The 24,016-nt window shown below is 42.8% G+C and overlaps 1 pseudogene; it reads right to left on the bottom strand.

Annotated features, from left to right (window-relative positions):
- Positions 1–12,254: 12,254 nt before the first annotated feature.
- Positions 12,255–17,447, bottom strand: LOC133927187 (nuclear transcription factor Y subunit C-4-like; annotated as a pseudogene).
- Between the last annotated feature and the right edge of the window lie 6,569 nt (positions 17,448–24,016).

Raw genomic sequence — 24,016 nt, 5'->3', positions numbered from 1 at the left:
GGATGAGGGCGGCAGCAACAACAACAACAACTTGTCTATTGTTGGTCATGTACTTCCATGGCAGCAACTTCCCGCACTTCAACACCTGGTGCAGCCACCGTCAATCGCCACTTTTCCCCTGGTTCTATGCTTCGATGTGCCTATGACGACGACACGGCTTCCCTCAGCTAGTCCCTTGCGTATCTAGGGTTTCCTAATTTTGGCGATGACACCTTCTCACCTGAACAAACACTCTTCCTCGTACGGCCAAGGTAATCATTGGAATCCCTAATTTAGAATTTGATTTTTGCAGCAGATGCATTAGTTTCCTAGATTTTAGCCAACCTCACGCATATATGTCAGGGCAAGGCTACATCGAGCTCGAGCTGTGAGGAGGAGGTGTCACCGGAGGTGCCGACCAATGTTATCATTGGTACCCTACATGGACTAACCCGACGAGGGCGGCTGCTACCGTGGGATGTCGCCACCGCCAAAACATTATGGCTACGACACGTGCCATCGATGTGCGGTGCTCATATTCCACCTACTGTTGCAGTTTGAGGGCTTCACCATCTTTTCCACTGAGGAGCTCACTGGGCCTTGATAAGATCACCAAGTAACTACAGACACTTTATTTGTAGGATCGAGAACGACGACTAGAGAGGGGTGAATAGTCATCTCACCAAAGTCTTGGATGATCTTTTTTCTTTTTCTCACTCAACGCATCTCAAAACAAAGAGCAAAAGTAAGAAACCTAGAGAAACAAGAGAAAATCACAATGATCATGAAAGACCATGGCTCCACTAGATGGATCTAAATACTAGGTTTCATAAGAAATCAATCTAAGTGTCATTGCTCACAAACTCTTGCAACTTAAATGAAAAACACTTAAATCCAAAGAAATGAGAATCGGGGGAAGAAATTCTCTAAGTTGATAGATCTAGAGGATGAGGATGGTTTGAGACCAACTCATATGTGATTCTTATCCCTCTAGCAACAAGAAGAACAACTTCAACAAGCTGAGAACTTTTATCTTTCAAAAAAAATGAAAATTGCATGTAGGCCTGTTGTAGCATTTAGACCCCTAGGTAAGTGGTAAGTGTTTTAGTGATTAATGACAACCGTATCATTGTGACTAACAATTTATTTTGAAGGGTATCAAAATTTAGTTCACAATGATAATTGAGTATTCTTGGTCCCTAAGGTATTTTTAGTGGACAATCAAAGGACATGTGGATCAAGATTAAGGATCTTCTAATTCTAAGTGTCACAAAAAAGATGAAGTACACTTAGAATAGTATATGTCATTTTTCTTTAATCTTTTGACCGTACTATAAAGAGGGGCTAAGAGTAGTAGCTTGATCTAGTGAGTCTAGACTTGTTTTCATGCACACTTGTAAAATTCTAGCACTAGGTAGCTCATAGATCCCCATGGTTGAGATGTCGAGAAGTTAAAGCTCAAGAAAGTTTGAATTGGACGAGCTCAAAAAAAGTTTAACTCACCGGATGATCCGGTGTTTGAAGAAGGAAACCAATGGAGCGTTATTTGTTTAGCAAGACAGAAAGTAGTTGAATGCACAGGATGATTCGATGTATAAGTTGATGGATCACCTGGTGATTTTTTTGGTGACACGTGCCCAAAATTGTTAGAAGTATTACACCGGATAGTCCGGTGTTAGTGTGGAAAGTGCACCGGACATATTTTAACAGAGGTGGAATTTCACAGGAATCAACGAAGTTTAACTCACCGAATTATCCGGTGATGCAATGATGACTGCACATGACTAATTATTCCAAAGGCGATTCCAAGCGAAGAAGTTTGAAGCTCATTTCACCGGATGGTCCAGTGTTTATGGTGTATACACCAGACCAATTCATACAGAGAATAATTTGTTTTGGCAGAAGAAACTTCACGCATCGGATGGTCCGGTGAAGGCAAGGAATTAACACCAGAGAAAATTTTCCAAAGAAGGCCGCTTCAATTGGTTTGAAGGAGTTCCACTCACCGGATAGTCCGGTGATGAACAAGTGTGTACACCAGAGCTTTTCTTTCAGAGAAGATTTTGAGGGCAGAAGAAGTTTAACTCACCGTATAGTCCAGTGATTGTATCGAAATTATCACCAGAGCATATTTTTCAGAGAGGGTTGCAATGGACAGTTTAGCTGGTTTGTACTCACAGGATGGTCTGGTGTTAGATAGTTGTTCACCGGATAATGTCATCGAACCATTTATCAACAGTAATAGCTAATGACAGCTGTCACAGTGGAAATGGATGTTTGTACTCACCGGATTATCCGGTGTGAGTAAAGAGATACTCACTAGATCATCCGGTGCTAATAGAAAAAGTGGGTGGTTAGGTAACGGCTATAATTTGGATCTCTAACCTATAAATACCCGTTCACTTGATTTCATCTGGCTTGGTAGCGACCCATAAAAGCTCATATAGTGTGTGTGTCATCAAGAAGCAAGAGAGAATTTGAGTTGATTTTCAAGTCCCTAATTAAAGATTAAGGATTTTATTAGTGCTTGGAGAGTAGCAAGTGTACATCTAGCTGTAGTCTATGCTTGATCTTGGTCAAATGAAACTATTAGCTTGTTACTCTTGGTGGTTGGCAACACCTAGCCGGTCTTGGTGATTAGAGGTGTTCTCGTGAGCTCTTGAAGTTCTTGTAGGAGCACTGGGAAGAGCTATGTACTTGGTTTGATGCCCGCCAATCCGGAGATGCAGAAGTGATAATCATGAGGGAGCACTTGCGTCTTAGTGACTCAGGGGGGGCGATATCCTTGGTGGATGCTCCAACGAGGACTAGGGGGAGTGTCAACTTCTCGATACCTCGGAAAAAAATTTGTTTTAATTTGAGCATTTACATTCTTGCAAGCTTTCATATTCCGTATTTTCTTAGTGTCTTTTTTTTGCTTGATTTGTTGCTCTCTCCTGGCTTGTTCGTGTAGTCGCATTTCCTTTCGTTTAGGCTAAGATTGCTATTTATTCTAGATTTCCGTAGAAATTTTAATTGCCCAATTCACCCCCCCCCCCTCTCTTGGGCCATTCGATCCTTTCAGCACTTTATGACATGCTAGGTTCCAATTCATACATGAGTACACACAGACCAAAGCGCATTGTAACACTTGGTAAAAAGGAAATTCAGCTTGATCCAAGTATTTGCAAATGAATTTTTGAGTTTTACTTGTCTGATTGCTCAAATACTTTTGTTTGTAAGAACCTTATTGTGTTGTTGAGTACTATTCAGTGTTCGTTCTCTGGTTAGATGAGTCAAGATTTTATTTTTCTGAGTAGTAACTCAGAGGTTAGCAGTCGAGTACATTATTCTTTTGCTCTAAATTGATTGTTTCGGCCTAAGGATTTTTTCAAAATAAATCTAATCAGGAAAAGCACTCGAGAAGATTTGATTCCAAGTACGATACGTCTCCTCGACCCAACTGTGTAAGGCTGATAAGTTCTGTTTTATGAATTTTTGAAATAATTTGGTTAATATGGTTGTCTGGACTCTTTGCTTCATTGAACATTTTTTCCTGATAATCGTCCTGTAAAAATCAAAGTCAAAATAATTTTTTACTCAGATGATCTTCACAGTCAAATTAAAATATCATTATATACTACTCAAAGTTTTTTAATCTTATTCGAAGTGAACATAGGTATAAGTTGGGAGGAGCTATTTTTTAAAAGCAATTCTTGAGAGTAAGATAATTATATTGGCTTTGTTGGTCTATCAGCTTAGCAAGAAAAGAAAAGAAAGTACGATTATCTAACTAGGGGATTAAGCCTTCCTTAACTTTGATTGCAGGTCAGAAGTTTTTCTTTCCAATAGAACAGTTGGGGGCTAGGAAAGGAAGGACATGCTCGACACTTTGATCTTCGTTTATAATTGTGTTTGATCTGTTGAAGAGAGAGATTTGGCGATGAGTCTTTGAGCACTTGACGACATGCTAGGTTTTAATATACCCAACTACACACAGACCAATGTGCCTGTAGCACTTGGAGAAAATAAAATTTAGCTCAATCCAAGTAGTGTGTCTGTTACACTTTTGTTGCGAGAAATTAATCGTGTCGGTGTCCATTCCGTGATTAAATGAGTCTAAAATTTTCTTTCTCCGAGCAGTAACTCGGAGGCTAGCAGTCGAGTATGTTATCCCTTTGCTCTAACTTGATTGTTTCAGCTAAGGGATTTTTGAAGAACGTGTCTCATCGAGAAAGGACTCGAGAGGATTCATCTCGGATAGTAAGGAAAAGAAAAAGAAAAAGGACAGTAAGATTACACATCAAAGGTTACTATAGCTAATTATCATCTAATACATCATCATATTGAATATTATCTACAATAGAGTTGGCTATCGGAGCACATTTGGCGATAAGGCATTGTGCCTCTGAATCATCACAATTGAAGCCCTCATCAAACACTGGCAAGTTAATATTAGGGTAATTGCTCATGAGGCAACCCAATATAATGGAGGCACACTCAAAATCCGACTCATTCATATGCTTGATGCTTTGTTGGCGAAGGGTGAGGACGACTTCTCAAAACTTCTCGACCAAGTGCATAAGACGATAGGCGTACCCTTCCGAGGTCAACTCAAGAGTAGGTTCAACTCCTAGCTTCATTTTCTCCATCGAGATGTTAAACGACTTGAAAGTAGTCATCAATATTGATAGAAGAGACATTGCTGCACTTTTGGTAGCAACAGTCTCATCTTAAGCAGAACTGGCGATAGCCGGTAATTGTTCCTTCTCTGCAGCAAAGGTTGAGGGAAGAATTCACTTAAGTCAAAATTATGACTGAGTATTAAAAATCTCAACCAATGTGGTCGAAGGCTTACATGAGACAATACAACAAAACATGTCATTTGAGCCAAGTTATCAATGCCAACTAGACTAGAACCGGCACTGATGCAGTATCAGTGCCGGTTCGTAACTCAGTATCAGTGCCTGCCGTCAAGTGCTTAAAGACTGATAGTATCAGTGCCATTTTATAATTTGAGCCCGCACTGATACTCTCGACGGACCTGAAATTTTAATACATCATGATTTTTGCTCATGTTCAGGTCCGGCTTATTTCCTTTCTCTCTCCCTTATCTCTTCACTGGCACCTCTCTCCCCTCAGTCCCTCACTGGCCTCTCCCCCCCCCCCTCACCAGCTTCTCTCTCCCACCTCTCTCTCCCCTCACCAACCTCCCTCACCAGCCTCTCACTGTGTTGCATGAGTCCCATGGGTACGGGAGTGTGGACGGGGCGGTGGGTGGGCGTGGAGGCTAAGGACGGGTGGGTAGGTGGGCGTGGAGGCCACCACCACCACCGCGTGTGCGGGTTGTAGTTCTGACTAGTGGGGCTGCCCGGGACGGCGTATGGGTCGGAGCTGGAGGCGCAGATCAAGAAGGTCATCTACGTCTACCGCTTCTTGACCTTCCTCGCCATCGGTGGCTCGCTCGTCGGCTCTGTCCCATGCTTCCTCAAGGTGCTTGCTTGCTTCATCACCACATGTTCAAATTTATAGTAGTGGCTTCCATTTTGCATTACTTGTTTCACCTCCAGACATGTTTTTGGTTGGAATGGTCATGTTTGTCTTTAGTACGGGCCTGGAAGGAGATCCATGGACCCGTCGGTGCATCGTCTTCCTATTTATAGTTGCCTATGGATCAACCGAGATCCATGGACCCGTCCAAGGATCCGGCTGCCTACGGGTACGAGAGCATGACTTGGAAGGAGAGGATGGAGGACTGGAAGCAAAAGCAGCATCATCTCGTAGTGCTAGGTTATTTAGTTAGTTTTGGGTGTTGACAGTGTGGTAGAATTGGTATGATTACTGAATTTAGCTAATGTTATTTGCTTGCACCAAATATGTTATACTGTGCTAGAGTGCATGAATGCTTTTGATTGGTTTATTGATGTTATTCAATTTGCTTCTGTGAGATGATTGTAATATGTTATGATTATTGAATGTTTTTAATTGATTTTCTCTGTGTTCGTGCTCTGTGAGATGATTGTAATATTCACTGGTGTGAGATGATTGAAATAAAGGTGGCTCTGGCTCACTGCATCGAGCCAGCTCGTTTCCAGTAGATTTTTTTTTTGTTTTTTGGAAAATAGCAACACTGTCGGCTAAACTCACAAACCAGCACTGATAATGAGTATTAGTGCCAGTTCATAAACCGATACTAATAGTCATGAACTATCAATGTCGAGTAATCAGTGTCGGTTTAAAAACCAGCACTGATAGCGTTTTTGTGCCGGCACTGATAACTTTTTTTTTAAGTAGTGAGAGATCCTTTTCAGTACAACCACCTTAGCCAAGTGGGCAACATCTTTCTCGGTGGAGGCAGCTAGGGTCCCCGCGCACTCCTTGAGGCTCACATTCTTGGCTTTTTCTTCTGCTAGCTCGAGTTGAATACTTTGTACTTCACTGGCGGAAGAAAGTGAGGCATCGTTCTCAAGTTCAGCACACAAACCGTACAACATTTTCAAAGATCGATGCTGCACAACTAAGAGTAGCCTACAAAATAAATAAAGTCTGTTAGGCTAAAAGAAGAGCTTTTGGAAAATATTTTGAAGTAAGAGAAGCTTACTTGGACCAGGACCGAAGCTCTATCATCTTGAAGAGTTGGCACAGGAGTCGATCTTGATCGCTCGACGATCTCTGACCAAGTCGGTAATAATTGGCCCTCAAGTGGGCCGATGCTAGGTTCACCACCGGTCATCCATGAACCAGTGGGGATTTCAGCTGTAGTCGCCGTCGCGTCCCTCTCGGAGACAACTATTGTAACCTCCCGGGAGGACTTCCTCATGATCAAGCATTGGTAAGTTACGGCAGCTGACGTTGCAGGCATAGCGACGGGCTACGGTGCCTCTGGGGCACCACCGGTCTTGTTCGTGTGGCGATGCGCTAGAGTAGCTTTGGACTTTTGGTGATGTTGTAGGGTGGAGCCTCACTGACAAATGGTTCCACCGTGAAAATTATGATGTTATAGGGTGGAGCCTCACTGACAAATGGTTCCACCGTGAAAATTAACACATCTTTAACATCCTTTTTCTTCTTCCTTCGGAAATTTTCCGCAAAATCTTTCAGTCACATGCAATTGCCAAGAAACACAAAAGACCAGAAATTGTGGTGCCATGAGATATGAAACATTGGTAAGGATAACGAAACTTAAGTTTATCTTTGCCTACATTAGCATAACTCCTTGCTACAGTCTTTACCCTTCGTAACAAAAACTACACAAGGTAAAGGTGGAAGTTGAGTTAAGCAAATGCCTTTAGATGTGACCAATACAGAACAAAATTATGTTCACATGGTGCATATGCTGGAAGTTGTATTTGTATTATCTAAAAATTAAGCATTACACGACCCCTTACAACTTAAGCATAGTCTTTTTTCTTTCTTTCTTTTAGGTTACTACTTAAGCAAAATTAATAAATCTATCTATTATGTTCAGGTTCAGCTGACACGTCCGGCCGGTCTAGCAGCCTAACTTCAACCTGCGAATGAGAAATTACTGTGAAACTGATCCGCACGAAAGAAAAAAAAAAGTTCACCTACTAGCAGTAATCAGGTAGGTTCGGAAGTACGGCATCTACTATCTTAATATTTAAATGTTGAAAGAAATCTCTATGTTCGCTTTTAAGTTATAAAATTACCACGTTAATTGATAAAAAAATGCACGCTGTGGACTGTTATGGATGTAGTTATAACCGTTGACAGACCCATATAACACTAGGGTGTGCAGCCTGTGCAGCTGCATAGAGCCCCGTTTCGGCACAGGTTGCTTCCCTACCCATCGCAGATCAGTGAGGTTTCTGCCTACGCGGGATGGCATCGGGTCACCGATCTTTAGACTTGCTTAGACACTTGTGAGAGCGATAGATCCATTCGTCCTATTCCCATCCATGCAAGATGTGCATGAGTTATTTGTGACGTGCAGCTTACGATCATGGGTCTAGAGCAAAGCAAAGCAGTTGGAACATGCTAAGCTTGTGCTCTTGCCACAATGGGGCCCATGTCAGCGGATCAAGGAGTGACGACGCACTGCTTTGAATGACCCAGCCCTATTAAGCAAGTTCAATTATGTAGATCTACTGTCCATAAAATCAGTGATCCAACCAAAAAAAATCTTCTTTAGATGCAACAAAACAAGTTTAGTGACCCGTCGTGCAATCTACCAGTACATTATTATATCTAATATCACTCTGTTGCATAGATGCTGAAATAGAACGGATGCAACAACCTTACAGATGATGCTCGTGGCAATCATCTCAATTTATTTTTGTTTTGTGATAATCGCTCAATAGTTTGAAAGATCCGTTTAAATTTTAAACTTAATCACTTTTTCTTCGGTTGTCATCAACTTCATTCAATCACTTTTTCTTCATTAATATCACATATAAAATGACATACAAGAGTGATGATAGTTGCAAGTTTTTTTCTAGATTATTACGCCTCCAGACTGATGAAATATCAAATATATATATGGAAGAAAATTTCTATCAAAAAATTCTTATTCATGAGATTTAATTTTAAATTTTGCATCAAATCTCTAATTTCTTAGGTACGGTCCTGACGGTTTGATTAGTTTTTATAGATGAGCATGTCTCACCTGACTTCATTAGCTAGATTATATTGTGACCAGAATCACCGTGGGAATCGTGATGATCGATGCTGGAGTCCGGATTTTTTTTGCTTTGTAGAGGCCTCACTTGGGACTCTATCCATCACCATTTTTCCCTCGGCCAAATGTACTGTTACGCAAGCGCCAGCCAGCCCAAAAGTAACAGCGTTGAAGTACGAGTGCAGCGTCCGTTTATCAACAACAACAACAAAATGATGGCCTCAACGTCACGCTCTACGAGGCCGTCCATGATTCATACGCCCTTGCTGTCATGTCACAACTCACAAGCGCAACTACTGCCTGTTGCTGTATCAAGTATCGGTATCAATGCAGGAGGAGATCGAGAGGTCAGAGACGACAACGTGTGTACTGCATGCTCGGCTCGCGTCAGGGCCCGGACTCGAGCTTGAAAATTTATAGCGGCCGGCAGGCAGCCTCCGGCGTTGAATCTGAGCCCCAAGGCAGCTCGAAAACAGGCGTTTCGTCCTTCGCAAAAAAAAAAAAAAAAAAAAAAAAAAAAAACAGGCGTTTCGTGACCTATTTCACGGCCGTTTTGGGGGTTTTTTGGGCTGTTGCGGTCTCGGCTTTTCTTCCCTTTCGACATTCTAAGTAGATCCTCTATCGTACTATACGACTATTAATACATAAAATTTGAGTTTGTATGTTAATAAATGTGTAGTAGTTATGTAATATGTCAAAGAGTCTTGTACCGTTCTGTGGCTACACTGCCACCCGTCCTTGGCTTCTTTTATTCCACTCCACAGAGGCTGCCCTGGCCTCACATGCCATTGCCAACCTCCCACTGGTCCTATGCTCCTGCAACACTTGTGTCTTCGCCTCTGCTGCCTCTGATCACGAGGGGTCAACGGTTGCTATGCTGGTAGTCAAGAAGAGGTCAGTCATGTCACGCGTGGGTGTTGAGCGTTTAGGTAGCTTAGGCGGTAGCTATGGAAGGGAGGAGGGGCGGCGCTATGGTTGGGGTGGTGTGGTTGTTGCTCTTCATCTTGCTATGTGGCAGCGTGTGCGGGCTCAATGCTGACGGGGTGCTACTCATGTCGTTCAAGAACGCGGTCACCGCAGACCCACTGGACGCACTCGCTGGGTGGAGCTACAACAACCCACCGTGTGGGTGGAATGACGTCGTGTGCGCCAGGTTTTAGCAGGCGGACACTGTGGCGGTGAACGTGACGTCGGCAACTTGACAGCCGCCACGGTGGCCACGTTGAACGGCACCATGATGAATAGGGGCCTTGACTCAACGTGACGCTGGCGGTGGCGATAATGTCGTGGACTAGTGGGTGATTAGCCTTGTGCTGCCCAACACGCAACTCTCGGGGACGCTACCAGCCAACCTCGGCCACGTCGATCACCTACACCACCTTGACCTCTCTGGGTACAACCTTCCCACGATGGTGTTTAACACGTTGTTTGCAAGAGCCGGAATGCGGTGACGCTCTGGGGAACCACCGCATGAAGCGTTGGACGCGTTTCTTGTCACCCCAGGGTGAAGCTCCGACCACCCACTTGATGCAAGATGGGGTGCAAGGTGTAAAACACCCCGGAGACCACAATAAGTTCGGGATGTCACTCAAACCAATCTACAAGGCTGTCAAAGCTTAAAGGAAAATTTCAATGACACTTCCCTGTAAATTGATGTATAACTGACCAAGCAGCGCATAGAGAGATAAACCAAACATCACACTAGCATCAATAAACATCCTAACAATCGAGGAACAAAGCTCAATCATGAAAAAGTACCACGATGGATCAACCATGCAACAAAAGCATGTTGTCTGTTCCTCGGCGCATGTTGCAGTGGCACGGTGCATCGAGCTGACTTTTTTGCGCCAGATGTGTGTGACCATGTCTTGTGTGTGTTGTGCTGTACTGCCATGCAATCCGGCCTTTGGTACCATCAGTCCATCACACAAAAATTCAGAGGCCCAGCACATGGGAAAAAAAGGTGATGCTATACTTCATACGTCTAAAAATGGACCAAATCTTAGGTGACGAACACAGTTTGTTCAATTTGCATGGTATGATCTATCTTCTTTCTGAACCGAATGCACAATGTTTCATCCTCCACTCCACAGAGCGCAAGATTCCCTTGCCTAGCCGGCCTCCACTGTCTCCAATGACGCTCCCAACATCAGGCTAGCCTGCCGCCCGCCGATCTTCCTCTAAGTCAGGTAGCAGATAAATCCCCGTCGGGAAGTTGCAACCGCCAACCTTGTTGCCATCACTGTGTTCACACCGTCACCTAAATAATGCATAAAATTAGGCACCAAACTCTAGGAAGCGTGAAAAAAGCTGCTTGTGCCAGTATGCAATCGCCAAGTCACTGCCCAGGGTGTCATGTGGACTTTGCTCACTGCTGAACAATGCTCACCTAGATGCTAGATGTAGACAAGCGTCACCCCGTGACTCATCTAGGCTGTCTAGACAACGACTAAACAGTCTAGACAATTTTGTACTCTAACAGCAAAAATACAAACAAATATATTTTCAAGTGAGATTTGAGACATCAATCCATCACAAGCCGTGCACACATAAGTATGCTAGTGTCTTGTAGCAAGCTAGCAGTAGCATGCAGCAAAGCACACAAGTAGAACAAAGCGCACACCACACAGAAGAAGTAGTAGCAAACTAGCAGTACATGCAACAGAGCAAAGCATACAAATCATACCAGGGGAGTAGAGCACATATCCAATGAAAGAGAAGCACATATTTGGGGAGTAGAGCAAGTATCTATCCACAACGGAGGAGCTGGCAAGCAGGGGAGTTGCGGAGTGAAGGGGCGACAGCGTGGACGCAGCTGGGGCGACGGCTCGAGTGCAGGTGCGGGTGCAGTTGCAAAGGGTTGTAACTAGTGGTGCAACAGATGAGAGGAGAAATGAGATAAAGACGACAGATACCAGATGAGGAATGGACCGAATGGTTTAGGTTTTGTGTAGGGGAATAGTTCAGCGGGCTGAAATTTTCTACTGTGCCTGGCCCAAAAAATTCGTCCCGCGCGGATCCGCCAGGCTCCAAGAGTCTGTATCACCTAGTCGCGCGCGTAGCCACCTAGTCGAATGAACCATTTAGCTCAGCCGATTAGGTCAACTTTGACCAAAGTTGACTGTATAGAAGGTCTACCCGTCTAGAGTTATGTCTACCTTAGATTGGACACCAAGCCTTCGATTAATATCTAGTTATCATCTAGACGCGCTAAACAATTGTCTACATGAACATTGCTGCTGAATGCTGACTGGTCGCGTACATGCATAGACATAACCCCAGCAGCAGGCAACAACCGTCAACTGCTAAAAATGCCTACTCCTGCCGTCAGATTTGTGTGGCCACATGACACGTTGTATCATGAGAGAAGTTACCAAGTGTACTCAGACCTGGTGTTAATGGTACTACGTAAAATCCTTAAGCATATTCAAACATGTAATTAATAAGAAGCCAGCTTCTTCAGAAAATTCAGTGGCACATTGTCTGAAATGATCACAGGTCTCATCTACTCGGCCTCAGATTTCAGCTAGACACAAGTCGGAAAAAGGTTTTACCGTGCTTTAATACTAACCAACGACACCTTACGAGCAACAAACCAAGAGCAGTGGAAAGATAAAAACAGAGCAGCATGGACATGAACTGCACAACGACCAGAGCATAGAAGTATTAGCACCCAACATTTCATATCAAAGGCCTCCTGGAGGCTAGCTTTTGGAAAGAAAGGAAACGGTATAGTAATTTTTAATCCACTTGTCTCTAACGATAACCCCTTTTACCGACACCACAGCAGAAAAAACTACCATGATCCTAAATACTAATCAGAATCACCTGTTCCAATTGATAACCAAAGGTATTAGCTAACGAAAACCTGAAGTTTGGACGACCTAAAATGAGATTTCTGAATCAGGTGATAGCTTCTGGGCAACATTCTCAGCCACTTTCATGCAGAGATTGCTGCTCTTCAGGAGGCTGCTGCTGCTGTTCCTGGGGCTCCTGCCACATATACGTCACTGGATGACCCTGCTGGGCACCATACACCATTCCTGCACCCGGCTCCTGCTGCTGTGGCATGTAATAATATGGATATGCATCGGATGGGGCTCCCATGGGTGGCAGCCCAGCCCTAGGAAGCCCAACTCCCTCCTCCTTCATCTCATCCCTAGGAACAATGTCCACCAAGAAGTCGTAAATGTCGGTCCTAGTGATAGCAGCGGCAATGTCATTCTTCTGCAAGGTCCGGCGCTTGTTCTCCTCGGTGTGCATCCATGACCTCAGTGTCAGCTCCAGTATGAATATCTCGCAAGCTTTTGCAAAGACCACAGGAGCTTCGGCTGAGATCATGCGAACATCTTCATCAGCCTTCATGATCTTCTTTATCCTCGCAAGCGGCAGGCTGTGGTTCTTGAAGTCAGTAGCCTGCTCAATATCAGCCAGGCGTTCAGCCCAGAACTGCTGGAGCTGCCGCTGTTGCTGCTGCTGGAGCTGTTGGTGAAATTGCTGGGCTTGCTGGTAGACAAGCTGGTGCTGAGCACTCATTTGCGCCGGGTTGCCTGGGAATGGTTGTGTTGGCTGTAAACCGGCAGGTGCGACTGCAGGAGCGACAGCTACTGTTGCTGCAGACGGATAGGCAGAGGCAGGATACACTTGTGATCCACCAGCAGCAACACCCATTGCAAGCTGAGGTTGAGAGGACGGTTCCATGTCAGCTCTTGCTTGTCCTAAAATCTATGATCTTTCTGGCACTGCAAAAGAAGAATCAGATGAATTTATCAGTTCAAAATTCAAGTAGGGAAATTTGAGACATCCTAGAATCCTATGTTATATAAACTAATAAGACAAGGTTGTTTCCTCTACACGAACATGAATGCTTTGGGTATATGAACACGACTTCTTGCGGTTTTATTTAAATTGATTTTCAAGCCTTAGATAAATTTCCTTAGTAGGATCCTCCATAAAAGTTATAATGAAAATGATATTATCGTTGGTAAGACACTAATATCAATAAAAGAGCTAGTATAGAGAATTGCATAACTGAAGTCCCTTAAGTGATATAGCACGAGTTATTGAATTATAAAAAATATGTATGTATAGGAAAGTATGTATCAGGATATTAAAAACAAGGAGAAATGTAGTTCATGAATGTAATTAGGAGAAAAACTAAGAAACTAAATGTTTGGTCAGAAAGCAATTGCAGCCAACTTGTCACATTTCATCTTTCATTGCAGAACAACACCAACTTTTAATATTCTTCATTTTTTCATCTTTGTGCAATAGCCTACTGCGAACAACTTCCTGATTGCATATCAAGTAAAAATGAACATGCATCACTTTTGATATATCCTGGTCATCTCAAAGCCCAAGATCTATGCTATAGTATATAAACTACTTAGATTAACATTAGTACTAGCAGCAACTAGTAGTTAAGTCTGCTTAATCAGACATGAAACACATCAACAATCATATTTCTTCTTGCAAACAGGCCCCCAAAGAACCCCATCCCTGTCCAACTGCGTGTGATTTAGGTCAAGTTACATGTGGATTCCAGCCCATCCAAATGAGGCCTTCTTTAAATATCTCCAGCAGACAGATACAACGGATGAAGAGGGATAAAATGCAGTCAGATAGCAACGAAACATACAACTACTATATCTATGTTTAAAAGTATGTTCCATATATGAACACAGCCACATTAAAAAAATACAGATCTGGTAAAAATTGGTAGAAATATCTGACTCGCAGATATTTATATAAAATCTATGATAAATTACTCTCATGCATGGATGTAATCAGACCTGGAGTCTTTGGCACAAAATTGTCAAGACTCTGTTGTCTAGTAAATCCCATGTTCAATCCGTATTGCTAGTGTGATCTAAATTTGATTGTGACCCAGATGTTAGAATCACGATCCTGTTACTACACCCAGATCACTGTCAACTCGAAAACAGACCTATATAAGATCGCAATCTTGGCAAACCTTCTTTGCCAGATTACAAAATTCTCAGATTGGAACACTGGAAGATAGGATGCAATCCACAACCAGTTCCATCCTAGTGGCAACACCAGCAAATGTTGGTTGTAAGTATGAGCTCTTAGTTAGAAAGTGGATGACAACTAAATTCATGCTGAGATTTGTATCCAAATAAAAGCAAATCCTGAATCACATAACCAAGAATCATATCTCAAATAGTTCATATTAGACCAAATGAATAGACTTACGTAAAGCCAAAATATTGCACAGCTAGATTGACATGTAATGAAAATATGGCTAACAACCTTGTAATCACCAATGCAATTCCGATTCCTTACAGCACCAGAGAACTTACCTTTTCAAATTGCAAAAGCGTCAGGTAATGAGAGGGCATATAGATACCATTACGCCAGAAAGGATACAGCTGTTGGATAAGCATGACGTGCTACTAATACAGCAAGCAATGAAAGCTATGTAATCACCTTCTCTTTTTGCACCTTTTAGAGGTTTCCGAAAGAATAAAGGTTTTATATATATACGCCAAGGAAACATTAATTGGGGTCAACTAACTCTTTTGTTGCAAAATGTGTCGATTGGTGGTTTCAGACTTTCAAGATCGTCATCCATTTGGCATTTTAGCATGACAAAAGAAAGTACTCCTGCCCCGGGTTTCTATGAACCAATCATATTTCTTGGTTGTGTGAGACTGAAAAAATGGGGCCAACACAAACTTGGGAGAAATTAGAGCAACCAAAAGTACGTGTTGTTAGGTGGACAATATGCAGGAAACCCCTTATAACATAGGGATATTACACAGACTAATTATATGTATCTAACAGGTGTGTGCTAAGGCGTCATGTGGGTATAGGAAATGAATGGAGCGCCTCCTGGGTTGGGCTAGTGGTAGGTTGTGAGGCCATTGACCGATGTCCTCTTTGGCCATTGAGAAAGCCAACAAGGAATTGTGTGGTTGGACCTAGGGTCTACTGGGTCAGGGGATAGTTGGGCTAGGACAGATCTTCGTAAATCCTAGATGACTGTATTCTTGTATAATAGCATTTTCATATGATACTTACCCTCATTGGATAGTACTGTAGATATCAAGGCTGTCATGTTCGGGATCTTGAATAGAACCAGCAATGCTCCGAAGGATCAAATCGCTAATCCAATATCTTTCATGATTCTACAAATTGTACAACTTATCTCCTCGCCACATACTCAATAATGATGCCAATCCTACTACCATGCATAGATTGGCTGCATAATATATTATACAATTTATAAAGGTAAGAATCAACTTATACTTTCGGAGCTTGTGCTAGAAATTATAGTGTACATGCAAGATCAGTTTTCTTATACAAATAATAATTCTATATGAACGAATGTGAAACTTTATGATAGAATGAAATATGCTAAGCAGATATTTATAATCAATTACTGGAATCAGTTGGGTAGGATAGCATGCAAATTGTGATCATGATCCTATAAATTCTTTTGCTAGAACCGTAACCATATTATGATTCTGCCTAGGACCGAATTGTTTCCCTCAACCTAGGATTGTAGAAACTTAAGAATATAAGGGTCAAAATGAGATTATGAAACCTTGCTAGAGATTTAAAACTTTTCTTTAATTTATTTATGCAAACAATGAAACAAGTTATAGGCGGAATTACTCTTGACAGAACAGCTGAATGATACCATCACAACCACACATATAAGCACAGAAATGGGTGCCTCATGTCCCTGCTTTTACCTAAAAGAAATTGACACCTAGTTCCGAAAAATGGTATGTTCATGCCAACTTAGCTGTTGGCAAAGGTGGCCAATTAAAAATAATAAGATCTTGAATGGTGTTACTAACTTTCTGACAACTTGGAAGACAAATTGTTCCAAACCAGAGGAGAGACACTTCTTTTTAAGAGAATCTGACATTGCAGGTTTCTTTTCTTTGTGCTCTTTGGTAGGGCCGTGATCCTTTTGTGTTTCTACTCGTTTGTAAACAAAAAAAAAAAACGTAAATTGTAGTCTGAGTTATGTACCCACAGATAAGCAAATTATGCAACGGCAGTAAAATGGAGAGCAAGCGATTAAACTACCGGGGGGATCAAAATTTCCTAACGAGAAGGTTTGCAAGGTGATCCCCCAACCCAATTTGACAATGGACTGAAGGACACACAGCTTTGAGAAGAACACTACTTTTAGTAGTCAATCCATCTTCAGACAAAATAAAACGTACTTTTTTTAGTAAACGTGGAAATTAATATAGGCACCAGTACACCACGCATAGAACTGTACTACCTAGAGCTACTCAAACTAACAAAACAGCTGAGAAAAATAGATCAAGCAGGGCAAAAAGGAAATTCCTAACAGCTCCTCAGAACTGAAATCTATCGCAACAGCAAGAGAATAAAAAAAACACCACAACTTCTAGGTTAGTTCTTTCCTCCCTGCCCAATTTTGCACCGGGCGCAGCTTTACAGCGATCACAGTCCCCACATCCCGAATTCCACACCAAGAACTCATGCCCACAGCAAAACTCAGCAAAGATGGCCGCTAGGGTCCTTGAAAACTCCGGGTCATACAAATCAAGAACCAAAATTTAGACACTCACGCATCAAGAGCTCCACGGCTCGGCGGGTGAGAAGGACGGCGGCGCTCGCGGCGTTGGAGTCGGAGGGCTTGGCTAGGGCACGGATTGGAGAACGGGGAGAGGTCTCTTGGCCTTCTCTCTCTTCTCTCTCTCTCTCTCTCTCTCTCTCTCTCTCTCTGTCTTCTCGGTTCTTAAATTCTCTGGGAGCGAGAAGCTTGCTTCCCATTGGCAGCACCACCTGGCGCTGACGGCACCTAGTTGGGTTCTCGGGTTGGTACCCGACACCATTCGTGCCCGGTAAGAGGCGCGGTCCCTCCCGGCTCCGGTGTCCGCTGCTGCGGTAAGGCTGACAACGGAGCGAGATGGGTCGGGTTCTTACGGATTTTACACAGGGGTGAGGGCAAAGTTTGTCTCGTCGAAGTCGTGGGTTGAGGATCTGAGCTAGGTTCAGATCGGAGACAGGGGCAGGTATTCATCTCATCATCTGATGGTGCTTGTGGGCGCTCCAAAAATTTCAGCTCAGCCCACTATCTAGTCCACGCTGGCATGCTGTCCAATCCACGTTGCCACGTAATGCACCAGTGCCACATCTCGTGCTGCTACCGCCGTTCGCCCGCGCAGCTCCCACCGACTTTTACGCTCACCGTCGCCCCTGCCACAGTTCCCGCCGTCGTCCGCGCCACTCCCACCGCCGATCGCGTCCGTCACCGGCTCCCACCGACCGCGCCTGCTGCCGTCCGCATCTCTCCCGCTGCCCGCTGCGTCCGTCAACCACGCTCGCCGCCGTTTGCGCCGCTCCCACCGCCCACGCCCGAGGCCACCGCACCTGCCCGCGGTATTCCCGTCGGGTTTTGAGTCACACTGGATTCAGAGGTAGATATGATTTTGCACCCGTTAAGTATTTTGAGAGTCGGATTTCTCGATTTATGTTTGGAGTCGAATAGTTTTTCTGCACCGGCCTTGACTCGCCCGTTTGCCAGGCCTAATAGCTGCGGCCGCGTCCGGCTCTGCTGGCCCAGGTGGTGCGCCCCACGTGTCGGCGTGCTCTTGTGTGCTGGAAGATGCTCGGCACGTAATGGATGGTTGTGCAGCTTTTATTTTTTAATCAAGGAACCTCCCGTTTCCACAGGCCTTTCCAATCTTGCAGCTTGATGATGAGTTGTGTTAGTTGGAAAAGTGACCGCAGATGGTACTGCACGCTCGTTAAGTATGGTACTCTGGTGTTGTTTGCATCGAAAGCTCCAATAATTGTCACCTACGGAAAGCGCAGCAGCTTATATCAAACTAGTGTCTGTGCAAGCGACTGACTGACAGCTGCGTTTTTCTTTTCCTTTTTCTTTTTGGCGTTATGCATGTACTGAAAACCATATGCAGTGATTCCGACGTTTTATACATTCTAGAGGATACCATCCACCACCAACTCCTTTTTAAATGAACGACAGAGCTCCTGACATAATTTATACGTTTTTTTAAAAAAAGAGACCGAAGCTCACCTTTGATCCTTGCTACGATAGTTCACATGAAGGTGTTGGCAAAAATTGATAAGCTGGCTGAAATCCCCATTAGACATACCTAACATTGACGGCAGTTGACAATATCAGCACGCTCCATGGTCATAGGATAAGAACGAAGAAACAAATGCTCCTCCGAGTAATCAAGCACATCAAATCCACACGACGCAGCCGCCATTGAGAATTGAGTTTCCACCTTTTTGGCCATTGACAAATCCTGTGACAACTGCCGTATCATCCACAAGCACAGATTACGCCTCCATCTGCACGCCGGCGTATGCGTATGCAGTTTTGTGAAACTCCGTCGATGCAGCACCGTACACGCGCATTTCTTCTGCAGGGTCACGCTTTCGATGGCGATCCGACTCCGATCACACTAACCAAACAGGTTGGTCATTTATCTCGCCACATGTCCAATTGTCCTGTATGTTCATGTTCAGTACAAAAGGTGGCCACTTTGGGTTCTGGATGACTGACTGACTCGAAAGCCATCTAACCCCATGTTTGATAGAAAGGGATTTCACATAAATTTCATAGGGAGTTATTTGAAATAATTAAATTGCAGTATGAACCGGGAGACGCTCCAGCCTAAGTATTTTTTTTTCTTTTCAACGAGAGGAAAAACAGTAAGGAGAAAAAGAAAAATCCTGCTCGTCCGGCTGCATCAAGAGCCCACAGGCCCACTCATGCCCCTGGGCCTCCTCAGACCCGAGCAGGCAGGGAAGCAGCCTACGTACCTGAACACTCCCGTTGTTCAGCCCAATACTCACGATGCCCAACCGTGTATGGGCCGTGCCTACAACGACGGGCTGCAGTCTGGCCCAGTACGCACGGCCCATTTGGCTATCTTGCCCGCAGTTGCCGCACCCTACGGAGGCTGGAATGCTAGGTAACTCGTTCTCTCCACCGGTTGCATCTCTAGTTTTGATCAGTGTCGTCCGAATATCGATCGGTCTTGTTGCATTGCGTGTAGAATGTAAGTGGATACTAATGGGTAGTTTAGAGTTAATATAAAACTTATTTATTTTTACTTAATAAGGTAGGAGTGAATCTGTAGTTTTATTTGTTGAATCAACCTAATAATTAAGAAAATATAAAACTTACATCTCTAAGCATGTTTCTAGTAGTCTCTTAGGTCATCTCTAGCAGACACTCTAAAAATTAATCCCCTATATCACTATTATAACATCCCTTAACACTATTACAGCATCCTTTATTTTTTTATCTCAAACAGCTACTCTATTTCCTACCTTTCAATACTCTCTTACTTTCCTCGGGTCCACATGCATACACTGTCAACAGTGATACAAACTCTCGTTGGAATCGGCATTTTTGCCATCGCTCGCTCTCGTTCGAATCCCGGCCGTATCACTGTTCATCCCGAAGCTGTATCTGCTGGAGACGATTGCCGACGTCTGGAATCGGTATTTTTGCCGGTACAGTACTTTGAAGTGCCGATACCGGAACCGCTGGAGAAGGCCTTATAGTCTAACAAACATGATGAACTACACGTATAGGTATCTATATAGCCATATAAAAGTGCTTGTGTACATATGATCTACGAGTTTTGCCTGATCGATGTACTGATGCTGGATTAACTAGGCAAAAGAACCACTCAAAAAAAAAACTAGGCAAAAGAAGGCATCTACAAGCGTATTTTTTTAATCACATCAGATGCAATAATAAGCTGTTAATTGAAGGAATAGAATTTCCTTCCCTACCTTTAGGTGGTTAAATTGCAATCCTGTTTTTTTTTTTTCACCCCAAACTAGATTAGGGTTTAGTCATGGTTGTGACTTAAAATCAGTTAAATCGCTTGGTGTTCAGCCAAGATTTTTACTCTCTGAACGATTCGTTGGCAGTGAGTGCATATGGAATATGCTTTGGCAATGCATTCATATGAAATCCCGAACGGCGTGCATGTATCGATCTCCTTAGAGTGACAGAAATAATTGGGCCAAATTCTTGTGCGTGTGGCCGCTAAATGCAAATGAATCCAACTATTTGAATTCATGTTTAGTGACTCTGCAAGGGATTAAAAGTGATTGTTTGCCTGTTGAATGGATCGTCATAGTAAGCCCAAATTTCCACATATCATGATACAATGCATTACCGATTAATTGTACTTATGAATGCATTGCTAACGAATCGTCCAAAGTAAAAGGCTAGCCCACTGAAAACAATCCCGTCTGTACCTATGTAACGTGTAAAAAAAACTCTTGACCGCCAGGAGATATAATTTATCTTAATTCTGACATAAAATATAATCTTAACAAAATCATCTAGGCACCTGGCCAAGGCAATGATGGGAAACAAATATCTAAGAACATATTTTTTTATGAAACAGTAGGATCGTCCTACTGATTATATATTAATTTTATAAAAAATAAAGAGTACAAAGATAAATTACAAACCAAAAACAAAAACCATAAAGAGACCTAAAAAAGTTATTCTAAAGAGGCAAGGCAAGCCATTGATACATTTCATCTACTCTTGAAACTTTGGCTCAATTAATAATACAAACGAATTCTTTCTTGAAGAAGCACAAAACAGCTTGAATGGTTGGAGGCAAATCATTGAAGACCTAGTCATTCCTTATCTTCTAGATGCTCCAGATAATTTCCATTACAAAAGGAACAACAATCCTTTTCTTGAAGATCATGAAGTTATGAATCAGACTTACATTGGGATTAAAACGGAGATTAAGCAAAACCCGCCAGTTCCTAGCAAAATTGCAGGAGAGGAAAAGATGGATTCTACTTTCTTCAAACTGCCAAAGACAAAAGTCACAAGTGTAGGAGGAAAGAGCCATATGTTTACGACGAAAAAGCTCCCTTATATTAAGCCTATCTTTCAAGAGCAACCAAAAGAAAACCTTGTACTTCATTTGACAACATGTTTTCCAATTCCATTTGAAAATAAGATAAATAGGTCTATGGCCCATAAGAAATTTATAAACTTTACTAGCTGAGGAGAAAGCACTTCCCCAAATGTAAGTGCAAATCATTCCGGATATTAAAATTCATGAGAAAGATGGCCTTCAAGCATTTGAAATTGTTGATAAGCTTATACAGACAGAGGCAAATAAAATGCCTCAGTAAGATTACTCAGTTGAGAAACCTCATGGAGAGTGGTTCTATCATCTTTGGCAAACGAGAAAAGCTCTGGAAAGGTGTGGGGAGGAACGAAACCACTCCATATGTTTGTCCAAAGGAGAACTGAAGTTACATTTCCAACAAGAGGAGAAAAACAATACCTTTATAAGTATCAAGTAATTTAACGGTATCTCTCCATCAATGATGTTGATGTGAAAGACAAGCATATAAAGGATCTAGAGTATAGATTGAAGAGTGTCAAGAGTTCTACGGATATCCAGTCAAATTGTTCCACCTGTATTATCCTTTAAGACAAGCTGAGTTGGGTTAGAGGGCAAGTTGAAAAGCTCATGACTAAGAATGAGTACATCCTTTCACTTATGGAGAAGTACTCAGAAGGTAAGGGCAAAATAGATTTTGATCTTGGCCAAGACTAAGATGTGTGCTGATAAGGCTATGTTAGCTTTGAATTTGGGTTTTGAAAGAGTTGCTTACTCCAATTCTAGCAAGACTGTTTTCACTACACCCGCTACCTTAGAATCTGAGAAAGCCAGGATCAATACTACACCACCCATGACAGAAAAGAAGAAACTCACACCACAAACCAAGAGAGCTCCACAGCTAAAGATGAAAACCCTTGTGAGAGAGCATAGAGTGACCAGCAGTCAAGTTTCCGAAAGACGCTACCACTGCACCTACTACTTTATCTGATTCAAATAGGGTCAATGCCATGTATGAATAACTAGAAAACTTTGAAAGAAACCAAGTTTGAGTCATTGTAGAGTCACCCCCTAGCATTCACACCATAGGCACCAAATGTGTCTTTAAGAACAAACAGGGGGAGGATGGATCTATAGTGGGAAACAAGGCTAGAGTTGTGGCTCAATATTTCACTCAAGTAAAAGTGATAGATTTTGGAGAGACCTTTGTTTAAGTAGTTAGACTAGAAGCCATTAAGATCCGTCTTGCATTTGCGGCATCCCAAGGGTTCAAGTTGTATCAAATGTATGACTTACTTTGATGTTGATCACTACAAGTCAGTGAAGGAACATGGTAAGTTGGTCCTGAAGCACGCATGCTTTGCCTTTAGAGCATGTATTCGAGCTTTCCACCATTGTCACCATATCCTTTGCATCAACGCTACCTTCCTTACTGGAAAAGTGCAAGGGGCAAATACTAACTATAATTGGAGTTGATGGAAACAACCAAGTACTTCTGGTGTCCTTCACCTTTGTTGAGAGTGAGAACGCAGACAACAGGTATTTGTTCCAACAGTGCATTAAGATCTTTGTTGTGGAGGACTGGCTGGATGTTTGCCTTATTTATGACCATCATGTAGGGATTCTGAAGGCAATCATAGACCCGCAAAGTGGTTTAGCTAAACATAGAATCATACCCTTCTAGCAAGATTTGCATAGCAGGTGGTGCATGAGATATTTAGGTGCTAACTTCTTCATACAATTTAAGAATAAGAACATGATGAACCTTTTCAAGAGGTTGCTAGTTAGAATCAGCTGTGGAAGTTTAACGCCTTGCGGAAAACTCTTGATGAGCTTACCATGAAGCAAACAGAAGAGCATACTTGTTGCTCTTGGTAGCACACCACTAGATCCTCTAGGAATGAGGAGGAGGACCAAATCATCTGTAAATACGTTTTTCGAGTGGATCAAGAATGAGCCGAAGGAGATGTTGGCTCTGCTCTATGGCACGAATAGATCAAGGTATGGAATTATGACCACAAAATTATTTGAGATATACAACTGGGTCATAAAAGGTGTTAGGAGGTTGCCACTAATTGGAATTGTGGAATTCATTTGCAAGGAACTTGTAAATATTTTATGGATCATGATGCAATAACATCAGCAACAATGAATGACAGTCAGTTGATCTATGGCTCTAAGTTGACCCAATATGTCTAATAAGATGAAGAAGGCACATATGCACCACGTGTAGTCCATGGGAACCACGCAGCATCGATATAAAATTTTTTGTAGGGACAAAGGTTGGAGGGGGGCAACTATGAACGAGTTATTAAAGAGTGTGTACTCACTACGGAAAGATATAGTTGCACCTGTTAGAAGCCAAGGATATTGTAGAAGTCGTGCTCCCATATCATTGCTACTTGTGTTGAGCATGCATTGAGGACTTGGAGGTATGTCTCTTACTACTTAATGAAGGAAGCTCTCTTCTAGACGTGTAACTACGAGATACATGGGTTCAAGATTGCGGGTTCATTCACAATGAACCCTGGACTGA

The sequence above is a fragment of the Phragmites australis genome, chromosome 8, assembly GCF_958298935.1.
Source record: "Phragmites australis chromosome 8, lpPhrAust1.1, whole genome shotgun sequence".
NCBI lineage: Eukaryota > Viridiplantae > Streptophyta > Magnoliopsida > Poales > Poaceae > Phragmites > Phragmites australis.
This window is presented reverse-complemented; position numbering and strand designations above follow the sequence as displayed.